Source organism: Ranitomeya variabilis, chromosome 2 (assembly GCF_051348905.1).
Source record: "Ranitomeya variabilis isolate aRanVar5 chromosome 2, aRanVar5.hap1, whole genome shotgun sequence".
Taxonomy (NCBI): domain Eukaryota; kingdom Metazoa; phylum Chordata; class Amphibia; order Anura; family Dendrobatidae; genus Ranitomeya; species Ranitomeya variabilis.
Genome location: NC_135233.1, coordinates 391391760 through 391410323, shown reverse-complemented (window position 1 = coordinate 391410323; position 18564 = coordinate 391391760). Strand labels below are relative to the sequence as shown.

General features: G+C 45.7%; 1 long non-coding RNA gene across 1 annotated transcript in view; it reads left to right on the top strand.

The window, feature by feature from the left end:
* The first annotated feature begins 500 nt into the window (after positions 1–500).
* LOC143809505 (uncharacterized) overlaps positions 501–18564 on the top strand; it is a 35060-nt gene continuing 16996 nt past the window's right edge. Inside the window, exons 1-2 of the long non-coding RNA XR_013222296.1 lie at positions 501–664; positions 9082–9213. This is a non-coding gene — a long non-coding RNA (uncharacterized LOC143809505). The remainder of the gene's footprint in view (positions 665–9081; positions 9214–18564) is intronic.

The following is an 18564-nucleotide window of genomic DNA, read 5'->3' as shown; positions in this document are numbered from 1 at the left end:
GATGTCCAGCAGCACAGAGTATTTCAGGAGTAAGCGTCCAGCAGCACAGAGTATTTCAGGGGTGTGGCGTCCAGCAGCACAGAGTATTTCAGGGGTGGGGCGTCCAGCAGCACAGAGTATTTCAGGGGTGGGGCATCCAGCAGCAGAGAGTATTTCAGGAGTGGGGCTTGCAGCAGCACAGAGTATTTCAGAAGTGGGATGTCCAGCAGCACAGAGTATTTCAGGGGTGGGGCGTCCAGCAGCACAGAGTATTTCAGGAGTAGGATGTCCAGCAGCACAGAGTATTTCAGGAGTAGGATGTCCAGCAGCACAGAGTATTTCAGGGGTGGGGCGTCCAGCAGCACAGAGTATTTCAGGAGTAGGATGTCCAGCAGCACAGAGTATTTCAGGGGTGGGGCGTCCAGCAGCACAGAGTATTTGAGTCAGAGAACACTGCAGTGATTCTTTTACTTCCTCCGATTCTATTCTTCTGTAATGATTTCTAGGTGACTACTACTCCTGTCGTGTGCTGTGCTCGGCTGTCTCCGTCAGTCCTGGGAATAGAGGAGCCTCTGACTCTACTGATCGGGGGTCCTGCAGATTCTTCGCACTGTTCCTCCATCCTGTCTATAAACTCCGGGCTCAGATTCTGGGTTACATGTGAGGGGTCTCCTGTGTCCTGCAGGTGGGTTTTTCTCATCATCTCTTCAGTTTTGTTATTAAAAGGCATCAACTACTGGTGACTCTAAACCAGCAGACAGGATCCTCACAAAGTGCCACCCAGTGGACACATCTTGTACCGCATTCTTGCTTTGATACTTTGTAACTGAAAATGCTTTATAAAGACTCCAAATATATTACCATATTACAGCCTCCTTGTCTATAGCACCTATATACGCTGCACAGGAACGCCTCACACATCATAATGAGATTTATAGGCAGATTCAAGTTTAACCCCTTCACCCCCAAGGGTGGTTTGCACGTTAATGACCGGGCCAATTTTTACAATTCTGACCACTGTCCCTTTATGAGGCTATAACTCTGGAACGCTTTGACGGATCTTGGCGATTCTGACATTGTTTTCTCGTGACATATTGTACTTCATGTTAGTGGTAAAATTTATTCGATATAACTTGCGTTTATTTGTGAAAAAAATGGAAATTTGGCGAAAATTATGAAAATTTTGCAATTTTCCAACTTTGAATTTTTATGCCCTTAAATCACAGACATATGTCACGCAAAATACTTAATAAGTAACATTTCCCACATGTCTACTTTACATCAGTACAATTTTGGAACCAAAATTTTTTTTTGTGACGGAGTTATAAGGGTTAAAAGTTGACCAGCAATTTCTCATTTTTACAACACCATTTTTTTTTAGGGACCACATCTCATTTGAAGTCATTTTGAGGGGTCTATATGATAGAAAATACTCAAGTGTGACACCATTCTAAAAACTGCACCCCTCAAGGTGCTCAAAACCACATTCAAGAAGTTTATTAACCCTTCAGGTGTTTCACAGGAATTTTTGGAATGTTTAAATAAAAATGAACATTTAACTTTTTTTCACACAAAATTTATTTCAGCTCCAATTTGTTTTATTTTACCAAGGGTAACAGGAGAAAATGGACCCCCAAAGTTGTTGTATAATTTGTCCTGAGTACGCTGATACCCCATATGTGGGGGTAAACCATTGTTTGGGCGCATGGCAGAGCTTGGAACGGAAGGAGCGCCATTTGACTTTTCAATGCAAAATTGACTGGAATTGAGATGGGACGCCATGTTGCGTTTGGAGAGCCCCTGATGTGCCTAAACATTGAAACTCCCTACAAGTGACACCATTTTGGAAAGTAGACCCCCTAAGGAACTTATCTAGATGTGTGGTGAGCACTTTGACCCACCAAGTGCTTCACAGAAGTTTATAATGCAGAGCCGTAAAAATAAAAAATCATATTTTTTCACAAAAATGATCTTTTCGCCCCCAATTTTTTATTTTCCCAAGGGTAAGAGAAGAAATTGGACCGCAAAAAATGTTGTGCAATTTGTCCTGAGTACGCTGATACCCCATATGTGGGTGTAAACCATTGTTTGGGCGCATGGCAGAGCTTGGAAGGGAAGGAGCGCCATTTGACTTTTCAATGCAAAATTGACTGGAATTGAGATGGGACGCCATGTTGCGTTTGGAGAGCCCCTGATGTGCCTAAACATTGAAACTCCCTACAAGTGACACCATTTTGGAAAGTAGACCCCCTAAGGAACTTATCTAGATGTGTGGTGAGCACTTTGACCCACCAAGTGCTTCACAGAAGTTTATAATGCAGAGCCGTAAAAATAAAAAATCATATTTTTTCACACAAATGATCTTTTCGCCCCCAATTTTTTATTTTCCCAAGGGTAAGAGAAGAAATTGGACCCCAAAAAATGTTGTGCAATTTGTCCTGAGTACGCTGATACCCCATATGTGGGTGTAAACCATTGTTTGGGCGCATGGCAGAGCTTGGAAGGGAAGGAGCGCCATTTGACTTTTCAATGCAAAATTGACTGGAATTGAGATGGGACGCCATGTTGCGTTTGGAGAGCCCCTGATGTGCCTAAACATTGAAACTCCCTACAAGTGACACCATTTTGGAAAGTAGACCCCCTAAGGAACTTATCTAGATGTGTGGTGAGCACTTTGACCCACCAAGTGCTTCACAGAAGTTTATAATGCAGAGCCGTAAAAATAAAAAATCATATTTTTTCACACAAATGATCTTTTCGCCCCCAATTTTTTATTTTCCCAAGGGTAAGAGAAGAAATTGGACCCCAAAAAATGTTGTGCAATTTGTCCTGAGTACGCTGATACCCCATATGTGGGTGTAAACCATTGTTTGGGCGCATGGCAGAGCTTGGAAGGGAAGGAGCGCCATTTGACTTTTCAATGCAAAATTGACTGGAATTGAGATGGGACGCCATGTTGCGTTTGGAGAGCCCCTGATGTGCCTAAACATTGAAACTCCCTACAAGTGACACCATTTTGGAAAGTAGACCCCCTAAGGAACTTATCTAGATGTGTTTTGAGAGCTTTGAACCCCCAAGTGTTTCACTACAGATTATAACGCAGAGCCGTGAAAATAATTTTTTTTTTTTTTCTCAAAAATGATTTTTTAGCCCCCAGCTTTGTATTTTTACAAGGGTAACAGAATAAATTGGACCCCAAAATTTGTTTTCCAATTTGTCCTGAGTACGCTGATACCCCATATGTGGGGGGAACCACTGTTTGGGCGCATGACAGAGCTCGGAAGGGAAGGAGCGCCATTTGGAATGCAGATTTAAATGGATTGGTCAGCAGCCGTCACGTTGCATTTGCAGAGCCCCTGATGTACCCAAACAGTACAAACCCCCCACAAGTGACCCCATATTGGAAACTAGACCTCCCAAGGAACTTATCTAGATGTGCTTTGAGAACTTTGAACCCCCAAGTGTTTCACTAAAGTTTATAGCGCAAATCCGTGAAAATAAAAATTCTTTTTTTTTTTCACAAAAATGATTTTTTAGCCCCCAGTTTTGTATTTTCACAAGGGTAACAGGATAAATTGGACCCCAAAAGTTGTTGTCCAATTTGTCCTGAGTACGCTGATACCCCATATGTGGGGGGGAACCACTGTTTGGGTGCATGACAGAGCTCGGAAGGGAAGGAGCACCATTTGGAATGCAGCCTTAAATGGATTGGTCTGCAGGCGTCACGTTGCATTTGCAGAGCCCCTGATGTACCCAAACAGTACAAACCCCCCACAAGTGACCCCATATTGGAAACTAGACCTCCCAAGGAACTTATCTAGATGTGTTGTGAGAACTTTGAACCCCCAAGTGTTTCACTACAGTTTATAACGCAGAGCCGTGAAAATAAAACATCTTTTTTTTCCCACAAAAATGATTTTTAGCCCCCCAAATTTTTATTTTCCTAAGGATAACAAGAGAGCTTGGACCCCAGAAGTTGTTGTTCAATTTGTCCCGAGTACGCTGATAACACATATGTTGGGGTAAACCCCTTTTTGGGCGCACGGGAGAGCTCGGAAGGGAAGGAGCACTGTTTTACTTTTTCAACGCAGAATTGGCTGGAATTGAGATTGGACGCCATGTCGCGCTTGGAGAGCCCCTGATGTGCCTGGACAGTGGAAACTCCCCAATTCTACCTGAAACCCTAACCCAAACACACCCCTAACCCTAATCCCAACGGTAACCCTAACCACACCCCTAGCCCTGACACACCCATAATTCTAATCCCAACCCTAATCCAAACGTAAATGTAATCCAAACCCTAACCCTAACTTTAGCCCCAACCCTAACTTTAGCCCCAACCCTAACTTTACCTCCAAACCTAGCCCTAACCCTAACCCTACCCCTAACCCTAAACGTGACTGAAATACGTGGCACTGAAATACGTGGCACTGAAATACGTGGCACTGAAATACGTGGCACTGAAATACGTGGCACTGAAATACGTGGCACTGAAATACGTGGCACTGAAATACGTGGCACTATGACTGTCAGAAAATGTTCATTAAACGGTTAGGGGTGAGGTTAGGGGTAGAGTTAGGGTTAGGGTTTGGATCCCTTTATCACAATGATGGTGGTGGGTGGCTTTTCAGTGTGTTTTCTGGTTTTTTTTCGATAAAAATGCATGCGTTTTTAACGCAAACAAACGCATGTGCTTAAAAACGCAAGAAAATACTGCAGGTTGTATTTCTGAAAATTAACGCATGCAGAAAAAAACCGCATGCGTTTGAAAACGCGACCAAACGTGTACAAAAAAACCGCATGCGTTTTCAATGTTAAATATAGGGAAAAAACGCATGCGTTTTTTTGTGCAAAAAACGCTGCAGACAAAAACGCAAGTGTGAAACCAGCGACGCTTTTTATAGCAAAAAAGTTTTTGCGTCTCCACATTTTGAGAGCTATAATTTTTCCACATTTTGCTCCACAGAGTCATGTGAGGTCTTGTTTTTTGCGGGACGAGTTGACGTTTTTATTGGTAACATTTTCGGACACGTGACCGTTTTTGATCGCTTTTTATTCCGATTTTTGTGAGGCAGAATGACCAAAAACCAGCAATTCCTGAATTTCTTTTGGGAGAGGCGTTTATACCGTTCCGCGTTTGGTAAAATTGATAAAGCAGTTTTATTCTTCGGGTCAGTACGATTACAGCGATATCTCATTTATATCATTTTTTTATGTTTTGGCGCTTTTATACGATAAAAACTATTTTATAGAAAAAATAATTATTTTGGTATCGCTTTATTCTCAGGACTATAACTTTTTTATTTTTTTGCTGATGATGCTGTATTGCGGCTTGTTTTTTGCGGGACAAGATGACGTTTTCAGCGGTACCATGGTTATTTATATATGTCTTTTTGATCGCGTGTTATTCCACTTTTTGTTCGGCGGTATGGTAATAAAGCGTTGTTTTTTGCCTCGTTTTTTTTTTTTTTTTCTTACGGTGTTTACTGAAGGGGTTAACTAGTGGGGCAGTTTTATAGGTGGGGTCGTTACGGACGCGGCGATACTAAACATGTGTACTTTTATTGTTTTTTTTTTTTATTTAGATAAAGAAATGTATTTATGGGAATAATATATATATTTTTTTTTTCATTATTTTGGAATATTTTTTTTTATTTTTTTTTACACATTTGGAAATTTTTTTATATACTTTTTTACTTTGCCCCAGGGGGGGACAATACAGATCGGTGATCTGTCAGTTTGCATAGCACTCTGACAGATCACCGATCTGCGAGAGGTGCAGGCTGCTTCACAGTGCCTGCTCTGAGCAGGCTTCTGTGAAGCCACCTCCCTCCCTGCAGGACCCGGATCCGCGGCCATCTTGGATCCGGGTCTGGAGCAGGCAGGGAGGGAGGTAAGACCCTCGCAGCAACGCGATCACATCGCGTTGCTGCGGGGGGCTCAGGGAAGCCCGCAGGGAGCCCCCTCCCTGCGCGATGCTTCCCTGCACCGCCGGCACATCGCGATCATGTTTGATCGCGGTGTGCCGGGGGTTAATGTGCCGGGAGCGGTCCGTGACCGCTCCTGGCACATAGTGCCGGATGTCAGCTGCGATATGCAGCCGACACCCGGCCGCGATCGGCCGCGCTCCCCCCGTGAGCGCGGCCGATCGGCTATGACGTACTATCCCGTCGGCGGTCATGGGGGCCCACCCCACCTCGACGGGATAGTACGTCGGATGTCAGGAAGGGGTTAAAGATGACTTATCTGATGACGTGCCTTCATATTATGCGTCATGCAGGACACAGACACACAGATGTAGGGCTCACACATATAATTCTTAGCTTTGCCATCAGTCTGCAAAATTGGTAGATCATTATTTATTATGCTTACAAAGCCACATCATATTCCACAGAACTTTACAGACATCATCACTGTCCATCAGAATTCACAATCTAGATTCCCAATCAGTCTTTGGAGGGTGAGATGAAGCCCGCTCAAACATGGGGAGAACATACAAACTCCTTGCAGGTGCTGTCCTTGGTGGAATTTGAACTCAGGACCCCAGCACTGCAAAGCAACAGTACTAACTATTGAGTCACGGTGCTGCCCTATATACAGTACAGTGCTAACCACTGAGCCCCCGTGCTCCCATTATATAGTACAGTACTAATCACTGACCAACCATGCGGCGGTATATATAGTACAGTGCTAACCACTGAGCCACCATGCTGCCCTATTTATAGTACAGGGCTAACCATTGACCCATCGTGCAGCCTTATATACAGTGGGTACGGAAAGTATTCAGACCCCTTTCCATTTCTCACTCTTTGTTTCATTGCAGCCATTTGGTAAATTCAAAAAAGTTCATTGTTTCTCATTAATGTTCACTCTGCACCCCATCTTTCACATATAGGATGCGGCCACCACCATCAGGGGCTTATATACAGCATTCTGTAATGCTGTAGATAAGCCCCCGATGTAACCGTAAAGATAAGAAAAACAAATTAGATTATACTCACCCAGGGGCGGTCCCGCTACGGTCCGGTCTGATGGGTCTCACGGTCCGGGTCCAGCACCTCCCATATTCATGCGATGACATCCTCTTCTTGTATTAACGCTGCAGCTCCGGCGCAGGCGTACTTTATCTCCCTGTTGAGGACAGAGCAAAGTACTGCAGTGTACAGGTGCCGGGAAAGGTCAGAGAGGCCCGGCACCTGCGTACTGCAGCAGGGCAAATCAGTACGCCAGCGCCGGAGCCGCAACAGAAGCAAGGAGGATGACATCATCGCATGAAGATGGGAGGCGCCGGACCTGTGATGCCCATCGGACCTGGACCGCCCCTGGGTGAGTATAATATAACTTGTTTTTCTTATCTTTCAGGTTACATCGGGGGCTTATCTACAGCATTACAGAATGCATTCCAGAATGCTATAGATAAGCCCATAATGGCTGTGGCCACATCTTATATGCGAAAAAAGAGGTGACAGATTCCTTTTAATACATCCTAGAACTGTGTTTGCCATTTTTGCTGCTGCATCACACTGCTGACTCATGTGCAGTCTGTGATCTATTAGTATACACAAGTCTTTTTCACACGTGATGTAGAATCCTGCATTTCTCCCTGTTAAATGCCATTCAATTAGTCGCTGCCCTTTGTAGATGCTTCTCTAGATCCTTCTGAATCCTTTCTCTGTCTTTCTAGTGTTAGCTATCCCTCCTAGCTTTGCATTGTATGAAAAATTTAGATCAGTTTACCTTCAGTTTCCTTGTGTACATCATTTATAAAAATGTTGAACACTGAGGCCAGGATAGAACCTTGTGGTCCTCACTGGAAACACTCATCCAACTGGATGTGCAACCATTTATTACCACTCTTTTAAGTACGATCACTGAGCCAGTTATAAATCCACCTAACTGTAGCCTTGTCAATCCCATTCTTGGTAGTTTTTCAATACAGATAGTATGAGATACTTTATCAAATGCTTTGCTGAAGTCGAGATATACTATATCTACCGCATTTCCCTGATCCACCCAGTCAGTGATTCCATCATGTAAGGAAATTAGATTAGTCTGGTTGCTACAAACCCATGCTGGCTCTGGTTAATTACTGTATTCTTATTCAAGTACTTACATACATGCTGTTTAATAATTTGTTCACAGATCTTTCCTAGTATAGAAGTAAGGCTCATTGGCCTGTAATTTCCTGGCTATGTCTTCTTTCCTTTTTGAAGATAGGGACAACATTTGCCCTTCTCCAATCTTCTGGGACTTCTCAACATTATTTTTGATCACTTCACCCTTCATCCTGTAAAAATCCTATAGCACCGTTGACTTTTCTTTTGCTTTTAACATAGCACTCAAATCCTTTTTTGCTGCTTTTGTCTCCTTTACCAACCATTGGACCTTTCCTACCCTCTTTCTGAGTCCATTAAAATCTGCCTTTCTGAAGTCCAACCTTAAAGTCTGAGTCCTCGATGGTCTTCCTCCTCTTGTATTCCAAAATTTGAGGATCGCATGATCACTGCCTCCTAAATTCCCGGACACCTTTACTTCCCCAACCCTGTGCTCCTTGTTGTTAAGAATTAGGTCCAAGATTGCAGATCCTCTTGTTTTCTCTTCTACCTTTTGAAAGATAAAGTTATCAGCGAGAGAGGATAAGAATTTTCTGGACCCAGTACTTTTGCTGGAGAGAGATTCCCAACAAATATCTGAATAGTTATAATCTCCCATGATCACCATGTCTTACTTTTCTGAGAACAGAGACATCTGATGTAAAAAGAGTCCATCCATATCTTCATTCTATAGTAAACGCCTACAATAGTGTCCTTTCTGTTCATGCTCATACAATGGTATTTTCTTACTTAGGTTGTAATTGGATGGAGCTGTAAATCCTCATGAGAAACTCATTCATATACCTTCTGGTTACTCTTCCTGTTGATTTCAGTGGGAATGCACGTTGCGGTTCATAGTAACACAGTGGTCACCAGGTACAGGGTGCAGAAATGTAACCATTAACCCTTTCAATAAAACAGACAACCAATGAATACTACACTGATTAATTAGGATACATTGTAATTATCTGCACAGGGTAACAAAATGCCTGACCTAACCCTAGAGCAGATCACTGTTATTATAGGTGCAGACAATGAGGCCGCAGGCGGTGTAACAACATCGTGCAGCAACGATATCTGTCCGGACAGTCTGACGGGCACATACCTGCGATACATCTGTCACGACCCCTCCCCCGCTCAGGTGAGTAATCACTTCTGACGTTCCCTGTATGGCAGAACAGAGGCAGAATATTATCAATTCTCTTTGTTATTTTAATACCTGGCAAGAGAAACATCTGATTTGCATTTATGTGCTAAACATATGTTCAAAATCCAGATGAGAGCGAGTAAATAAAATCCCAATTCTCAGGTGTCATCTGTTACAGGGCTCACAGGATACATTAACCCTCCATGTCCCTCTGTTCTGCTGCTTCACATCATAACTCAGGGCAGAAAAGAAAGAGAATAAGATCAGAAATAACCTGATAAGCTAACATTTAAAATGTTTTCCTCCTTTCTCCAGCTGCATACAGTTTATACATATTGTATATACACTGCTCAAAAAAATAAAGGGAACACTTACACAACAGAATATAACTCCAAGTAAATCAAACTTCTGTGAAATCAAACTGTCCACTTAGGAAGCAACACTGATTGACAATCAATTTCACCTGCTGTTGTGCAAATGGAATAGACAACAGATGGAAATTATTGGCAATTATCAAGACACCCTCAATAAAGGAGTGGTTCTGCAGGTGGGGACCACAGACCACATCTCGGTACCAATGCTTTCTGGCTGATGTTTGGTCACTTTTGAATGTTGGTTGCACTTTCACACTCGTGGTAGTGCAGCGCCCCAGAGTCCTGGTCGTTGCAGTACTGTTGCTCCGCAACTAAGGGGGGCTATGGTACGTCTGATGGCACTGAAGGAGTTCATCTGACCAGGTATCACAGACACCAATACATTTCACAGTCTGGCCTCCAGGGGGAGCTAAGGGTTCTATTTATTAGGCCACTCCTCACAATCTGGTAAAACTGGGGGTTGCATAGGAAGTTAGATAGAAGCTGACTGGGTTGGAACCAGGCAACACCTTGTGGCAGAGGGTGTTGTAGGGGGAAGATTCAGAGGGGTCCCTGTCAGGGGTGGGATCCTGACAGAGGCCTAGCAAACAGAGAAGAACGTTAGGGGACCGCGCCTGCACGATATAGCGGCGGTACCCCAAGAAAGGACAAGAAGCGAGGTATATTGTGCTGAGTGAGAAACGAGATCAAAGCAACAAGGAGAATACCAGTAGGAGTCGTGCTGTAAGACGAGGCAACATCCTATTGAGGCGCATAACCGGTGGCCGGAACGCAGAGGAAGTATAGAGCTCAGAGCCAAACTTCAAACCTACGGCAGGACAGTCAGTTACAGGCGGGCTGTCTCACCCAGACCCAGGAAGACACAGGGGGGTAACAACAGGAGTGGGGCGACGCTGGAGTCCCGGAAGAGCTCCGAGCCTCCCCGTCATACGGGTGCGTCCTAACCGTAAGATCAGGGGGACGTAGAGGGAGAACATCAGAATCGAGTTGTGAGGGAACACGAGAAACAGACACAACAGTTGTGGGGACTATCCCGTAAGCACAGCAGGGGAGGACCACAACACACAAGCGCAGGAAGGTAGGCACAGATTTCCACCTGCAAAGGGAACTCTGGAGGTGCCATCGGACCGACCAGGCTTGCGCAGCCCGGTTAACCGTATTCCGGATTGAGGACTCAGAAGCCTTCAGTAAAGAGGTAAAGAGACTGCAACCTGGTGTCCTCGTTATTGACCGCAACCGGCACTACACCGCACCATAACCTCAACACCATATCACCACCTTTCATTGGGCGCCCCTCAGCAGGGTCACGGGCCGGGTCTAGCCACCGTGACAACCCCAGAACAGAGACTCAGAGGCCCGGTACCGGGTACCCCTCGGCCCTGCGGCAGTGGGGGCGCTGCAGTAGCATGAGACGGACTCTACAACCCACACAAGTGGCTCAGGTAGTGCAGCTCATCCAGGATGGCACATCAATGCAAACTGTGACAAGAAGGTTTGCTGTGTCTGTCAGCATAGTGTCCAGAGGCTGGAGGCACTACCAGGAGACAGGCCAGTACACCAGGAGACGTGGAGGGGGCCGTAGGAGGGCAAGAACCCAGCAGCAGGACCGCTACCTCAGCCTTTGTGCAAGGAGGAACAGGAGGAGCATTGCCAGAGCCCTGCAAAATGACCTGTCATGAATCCCAATGGCTAGGGATAGCACAGGACAAGCAAAGTACAAGTAAATAACGGACGAGCTCTAGGGTGATGGAACCTGGGCTGACCGCTGCCCTACGCCTGACAAACGCAACTAGAGATAGCCAGGGAGCGTGCCTACGTTGGTTCTAGACGCCACGCACCAGCCTAAGAGCTAACTAGTACTGCAGAGAAAATAAAGACCTCACTTGCCTCCAGAGGAATGAACCCCAAAAAGATATAGTTGCCCCCCACATGTATTGACGGTGAAATGAGAGGAAGGCACACACATAGAGATGATATATATAGTTTTAGCAAATTGAGGCCCGCTGTAAACTAGAAAGCAGAACGATACAAAAGGGGACTGAGCGGTCAGCAAAAAACCCTAATAAAAAAAAACCATCCTGAGATTACAAGAACCCATGTGCCAACTCATGGCACATGGGGAGAACCTCAGTCCACTAGAGCTACCAGCTAGCATAGAGACATAATAAGCAAGCTGGACAAAAAACCAAACAACTGAAAATCAGCACTTAGCTTATCCTGAAAGATCTGGGAGCAGGTAGGCAGGAACCAAACAGAGCACATCTGAATACATTGATAGCCGCCAAGGGAGTGACAGAAAGGCCAGGTAAAATAGGAAACACCCAGCCTCTGATGGACAGGTGGAAACCAAAGGCCGCAACCCACCAAAGTCACCCAATACCAGCAGTAACCACCAGAGGGAGCCCACAAACAGAATCCACAACAGTACCCCCCCCTTGAGGAGGGGTCACCGAACCCTCACGAGAACCCCCAGGGCGATCAGGGTGAGCTCTATGGAAGGCGCGGACCAAATCAGTCGCATGAACATCGGAGGCGACCACCCAGGAATTATCCTCCTGACCATAACCCTTCCACTTAACCAAATACTGGAGTTTGCGTCTGGAAACACGAGAATCCAAGATCTTCTCAACAACATACTCCAATTCTCCCTCCACCAGCACCGGAGCAGGAGGCTCAACCGAAGGAACAACGGGCACCTCATACCTCCGCAACAACGACCGATGGAACACATTATGAATAGCAAACGATGCTGGGAGATCCAAACGAAAAGATACAGGGTTAAGAATCTCCGAGATCCTATAAGGACCGATGAACCGAGGCTTGAACTTAGGAGAAGAGACCTTCATAGGGACAAAACGAGAAGACAACCACACCAAATCCCCAACAAGAAGTCGGGGACCCACGCGGCGACGGCGATTAGCAAACTGCTGAGTCTTCTCCTGAGATAACTTCAAATTGTCCACCACCTGATTCCAAATCTGATGTAGCCTGTCCACCACCACGTCCACTCCAGGACAATCCGAAGGCTCCACCTGACCAGAGGAAAAACGAGGATGAAACCCCGAATTACAAAAAAAAGGAGAGACCAACGTGGCAGAACTAGCCCGATTATTAAGAGCAAATTCGGCCAGTGGCAAAAAAGCAACCCAGTCATCTTGATCAGCAGAAACAAAACACCTCAAATAAGTTTCCAAGGTCTGATTAGTTCGCTCCGTCTGGCCATTCGTCTGAGAATGGAATGCAGACGAGAAAGACAAATCGATGCCCATCTTGGCACAAAACGTCCGCCAAAATCTAGACACAAACTGGGATCCCCTGTCAGAAACGATATTCTCCGGAATCCCATGCAAACGAACCACGTTCTGAAGAAATAAAGGGACCAACTCAGAGGAGGAAGGCAACTTAGGCAAGGGCACCAAATGAACCATCTTAGAAAAGCGGTCACACACAACCCAGATAACGGACATTTTCTGTGAAACCGGGAGATCAGAAATAAAATCCATGGAAATGTGCGTCCAAGGCCTCTTCGGGATGGGCAAGGATAACAACAACCCACTGGCCCGAGAACAGCAAGGCTTAGCTCGAGCACATACTTCACAAGACTGCACAAAGGTACGCACATCCCTAGACAAGGAAGGCCACCAAAAAGACCTGGCCACCAAGTCTCTAGTACCAAATATTCCAGGATGACCAGCCAACACAGAAGAATGGACCTCGGAGATGACTCTACTGGTCCAATCATCCGGAACAAACAGTCTTTCTGGTGGACAACAATCCGGTTTATCCACCTGAAACTCCTGCAATGCACGTCGCAAGTCTGGGGATACGGCGGACAATATTACCCCATCCCTAAGGATACCAGTAGGCCCAGAGTCTCCAGGAGAGTCAGGCACAAAACTCCTGGAAAGAGCATCTGCCTTCACATTCTTTGAACCTGGCAGGTATGAAACCACGAAATTGAAACGAGAAAAAAACAACGACCAACGAGCCTGTCTAGGATTCAAACGCCTGGCAGACTCAAGGTAAATGAGATTCTTGTGATCAGTCAAGACCACCACACGATGTTTAGCACCCTCAAGCCAATGACGCCACTCCTCAAATGCCCACTTCATGGCCAAAAGCTCCCGATTACCCACATCATAATTGCGCTCGGCGGGCGAGAATTTTCTAGAGAAGAATGCACATGGCTTCATCACCGAGCCATTAGAACTTCTCTGTGACAAAACCGCCCCCGCTCCAATCTCGGAAGCATCAACCTCAACCTGAAAAGGAAGTGAAACATCTGGTTGACACAACACAGGAGCAGAAGAAAACCGGCGCTTAAGTTCCTGAAAGGCCTCCACGGCCGCAGGAGACCAATCAGCAACATCAGCACCCTTTTTAGTCAAATCAGTCAAAGGTTTAACAATACTGGAAAAATTAGCAATGAACCGACGATAAAAATTAGCAAATCCCAAGAACTTCTGAAGGCTCTTAACAGATGTAGGTTGTGTCCAGTCACAAATCGCCTGAACCTTGACGGGATCCATCTCAATAGTAGAAGGAGAAAAAATGTACCCCAAAAAAGAAATCTTCTGGACTCCGAAGAGACACTTTGAGCCCTTCACAAACAGAGAATTGGCCCGCAGAACCTGAAACACCTTCCTGACCTGTAGAACATGAGACTCCCAGTCATCAGAAAACACCAAAATATCATCCAAATACACAATCATAAACTTATCCAGATATTCACGGAAAATATTGTGCATAAAGGACTGAAAGACTGACGGAGCATTGGAGAGTCCAAAAGGCATTACCAAATACTCAAAATGGCCCTCAGGCGTATTAAATGCGGTTTTCCACTCATCACCCTGTTTTATCCGCACCAGATTATACGCACCGCGAAGATCTATCTTAGTGAACCACCTAGCCCCCTTAATGCGAGCAAACAAATCAGTCAATAATGGCAGTGGATACTGATATTTGACTGTAATCTTATTCAGAAGGCGATAATCTATACAAGGCCTCAGGGAACCATCTTTTTTTGCCACGAAAAAAAAACCTGCTCCCAGAGGGGACGAAGATGGACGAATATGTCCCTTTTCCAAGGACTCCTTAATATAATTCCGCATAGCAGTATGCTCTGGCAGTGACAGATTAAATAAACGACCCTTAGGGAACTTACTGCCAGGAATCAATTCTATAGCACAGTCACAATCTCAATGAGGAGGGAGCGAATTGAGCTTAGGCTCCTCAAAAACATCCCTATAGTCAGACAAAAACGCAGGGATCTCAGAAGGAGTAGATGAAGCGATTGAAATCGGAGGTGCATCATCATGAACCCCCTGACATCCCCAGCTTAACACAGACATTGTTTTCCAGTCCAGGACAGGATTATGAGTTTGTAACCATGGCAGACCAAGCACTAGTACATCATGTAAATTATACAGTACAAGGAAGCGAATCACCTCCTGATGAACGGGAGTCATGCGCATGGTCACTTGTGTCCAATACTGTGGCTTATTCATAGCCAATGGTGTAGAGTCAATTCCCTTCAGAGGAATAGGAACTTCCAGAGGTTCCAGACTAAAACTGCAGCATTTAGCAAACGACCAATCCATAAGACTCAGGGCAGCGCCCGAATCCACATAGGCATCGACGGAAATTGAAGACAGTGAAAAAATCAGAGTCACAGACAAAATGAACTTAGGCTGCAGAGTACCAATGGCAAAAGATTTATCAACCCTTTTTGTGCGTCTAGAGCATGCTGATATAACATGAGCTGAATCACCACAATAAAAACACAATCCATTTTTCCGCCTATAACTTTGCCGTTCACTTCTGGACTGAATTCTATCACATTGCATAGTCTCAGGTGCCTGTTCAGAAGACACCGCCAACTGGTGCACGGTTTGCGCTCCCGTAAACGCCGATCAATCTGAATGGCCATAGCCATAGACTCATTCAGACCTGTAGGCGCAGGGAACCCCACCATAATATCCTTAATGGCCTCAGAAAGACCATTTCTGAAGTTTGCAGCCAGGGCGCACTCATTCCACTGAGTAAGCACCGACCATCTCCGAAATTTTTGACAATATATTTCCGCTTCATCATGCCCCTGAGAGAGGGCTAATAAAGCCTTTTCAGCCTGAATCTCCAGGTTAGGTTCCTCATAGAGCAATCCCAATGCCAGAAAAAACGCATCCACACTGAGCAACGCAGGATCCCCTGGTGCCAATGCAAATGCCCAATTCTGAGGGTCGCCCCGCAGGAAAGATATTACAATCTTGACCTGTTGAGCAGGGTCTCCAGAGGAGCGAGATTTTAAAGAAAGAAACAATTTACAATTGTTCCTGAAATTCAGGAAGGTAGATCTATCTCCAGAAAAGAACTCTGGAATAGGAATTCTAGGTTCAGACATGGGAGTGTGAACAACAAAATCCTGTATGTTTTGAACTTTTGCCGCGAGATTACTCAGGCTGGAAGCCAAACTCTGGACATCCACAGCTAAGATCAGAGCCATTCAAGGGTTAAGAGGAGGTAAGAAGCAGCTAGACAGCAATTAAGGGCTAGGCAGCAAAACTCTGAAGGGAAAAAAATAAAATAAAATTTCCCTTAAACACTTCTTTTTCTCCTGCTTCAGCCCAAACAATTAACACTTTGTGGGCCGGCTATACTGTCATGAATCCCAATGGCTAGGGATAGCACAGGACAAGCAAAGTACAAGTAAATAACGGACGAGCTCTAGGGTGATGGAACCTGGGCTGACCGCTGCCCTACGCCTGACAAACGCAACTAGAGATAGCCAGGGAGCGTGCCTACGTTGGTTCTAGACGCCACGCACCAGCCTAAGAGCTAACTAGTACTGCAGAGAAAATAAAGACCTCACTTGCCTCCAGAGGAATGAACCCCAAAAAGATATAGTTGCCCCCCACATGTATTGACGGTGAAATGAGAGGAAGGCACACACATAGAGATGATATATATAGTTTTAGCAAATTGAGGCCCGCTGTAAACTAGAAAGCAGAACGATACAAAAGGGGACTGAGCGGTCAGCAAAAAACCCTAATCAAAAAAAACCATCCTGAGATTACAAGAACCCATGTGCCAACTCATGGCACATGGGGAGAACCTCAGTCCACTAGAGCTACCAGCTAGCATAGAGACATAATAAGCAAGCTGGACAAAAAACCAAACAACTGAAAATCAGCACTTAGCTTATCCTGAAAGATCTGGGAGCAGGTAGGCAGGAACCAAACAGAGCACATCTGAATACATTGATAGCCGCCAAGGGAGTGACAGAAAGGCCAGGTAAAATAGGAAACACCCAGCCTCTGATGGACAGGTGGAAACCAAAGGCCGCAACCCACCAAAGTCACCCAATACCAGCAGTAACCACCAGAGGGAGCCCACAAACAGAATCCACAACAGTACCCCCCCCTTGAGGAGGGGTCACCGAACCCTCACGAGAACCCCCAGGGCGATCAGGGTGAGCTCTATGGAAGGCGCGGACCAAATCAGTCGCATGAACATCGGAGGCGACCACCCAGGAATTATCCTCCTGACCATAACCCTTCCACTTAACCAAATACTGGAGTTTGCGTCTGGAAACACGAGAATCCAAGATCTTCTCAACAACATACTCCAATTCTCCCTCCACCAGCACCGGAGCAGGAGGCTCAACCGAAGGAACAACGGGCACCTCATACCTCCGCAACAACGACCGATGGAACACATTATGAATAGCAAACGATGCTGGGAGATCCAAACGAAAAGATACAGGGTTAAGAATCTCCGAGATCCTATAAGGACCGATGAACCGAGGCTTGAACTTAGGAGAAGAGACCTTCATAGGGACAAAACGAGAAGACAACCACACCAAATCCCCAACAAGAAGTCGGGGACCCACGCGGCGACGGCGATTAGCAAACTGCTGAGTCTTCTCCTGAGATAACTTCAAATTGTCCACCACCTGATTCCAAATCTGATGTAGCCTGTCCACCACCACGTCCACTCCAGGACAATCCGAAGGCTCCACCTGACCAGAGGAAAAACGAGGATGAAACCCCGAATTACAAAAAAAAGGAGAGACCAACGTGGCAGAACTAGCCCGATTATTAAGAGCAAATTCGGCCAGTGGCAAAAAAGCAACCCAGTCATCTTGATCAGCAGAAACAAAACACCTCAAATAAGTTTCCAAGGTCTGATTAGTTCGCTCCGTCTGGCCATTCGTCTGAGAATGGAATGCAGACGAGAAAGACAAATCGATGCCCATCTTGGCACAAAACGTCCGCCAAAATCTAGACACAAACTGGGATCCCCTGTCAGAAACGATATTCTCCGGAATCCCATGCAAACGAACCACGTTCTGAAGAAATAAAGGGACCAACTCAGAGGAGGAAGGCAACTTAGGCAAGGGCACCAAATGAACCATCTTAGAAAAGCGGTCACACACAACCCAGATAACGGACATTTTCTGTGAAACCGGGAGATCAGAAATAAAATCCATGGAAATGTGCGTCCAAGGCCTCTTCGGGATGGGCAAGGATAACAACAACCCACTGGCCCGAGAACAGCAAGGCTTAGCTCGAGCACATACTTCACAAGACTGCACAAAGGTACGCACATCCCTAGACAAGGAAGGCCACCAAAAAGACCTGGCCACCAAGTCTCTAGTACCAAATATTCCAGGATGACCAGCCAACACAGAAGAATGGACCTCGGAGATGACTCTACTGGTCCAATCATCCGGAACAAACAGTCTTTCTGGTGGACAACAATCCGGTTTATCCACCTGAAACTCCTGCAATGCACGTCGCAAGTCTGGGGATACGGCGGACAATATTACCCCATCCCTAAGGATACCAGTAGGCCCAGAGTCTCCAGGAGAGTCAGGCACAAAACTCCTGGAAAGAGCATCTGCCTTCACATTCTTTGAACCTGGCAGGTATGAAACCACGAAATTGAAACGAGAAAAAAACAACGACCAACG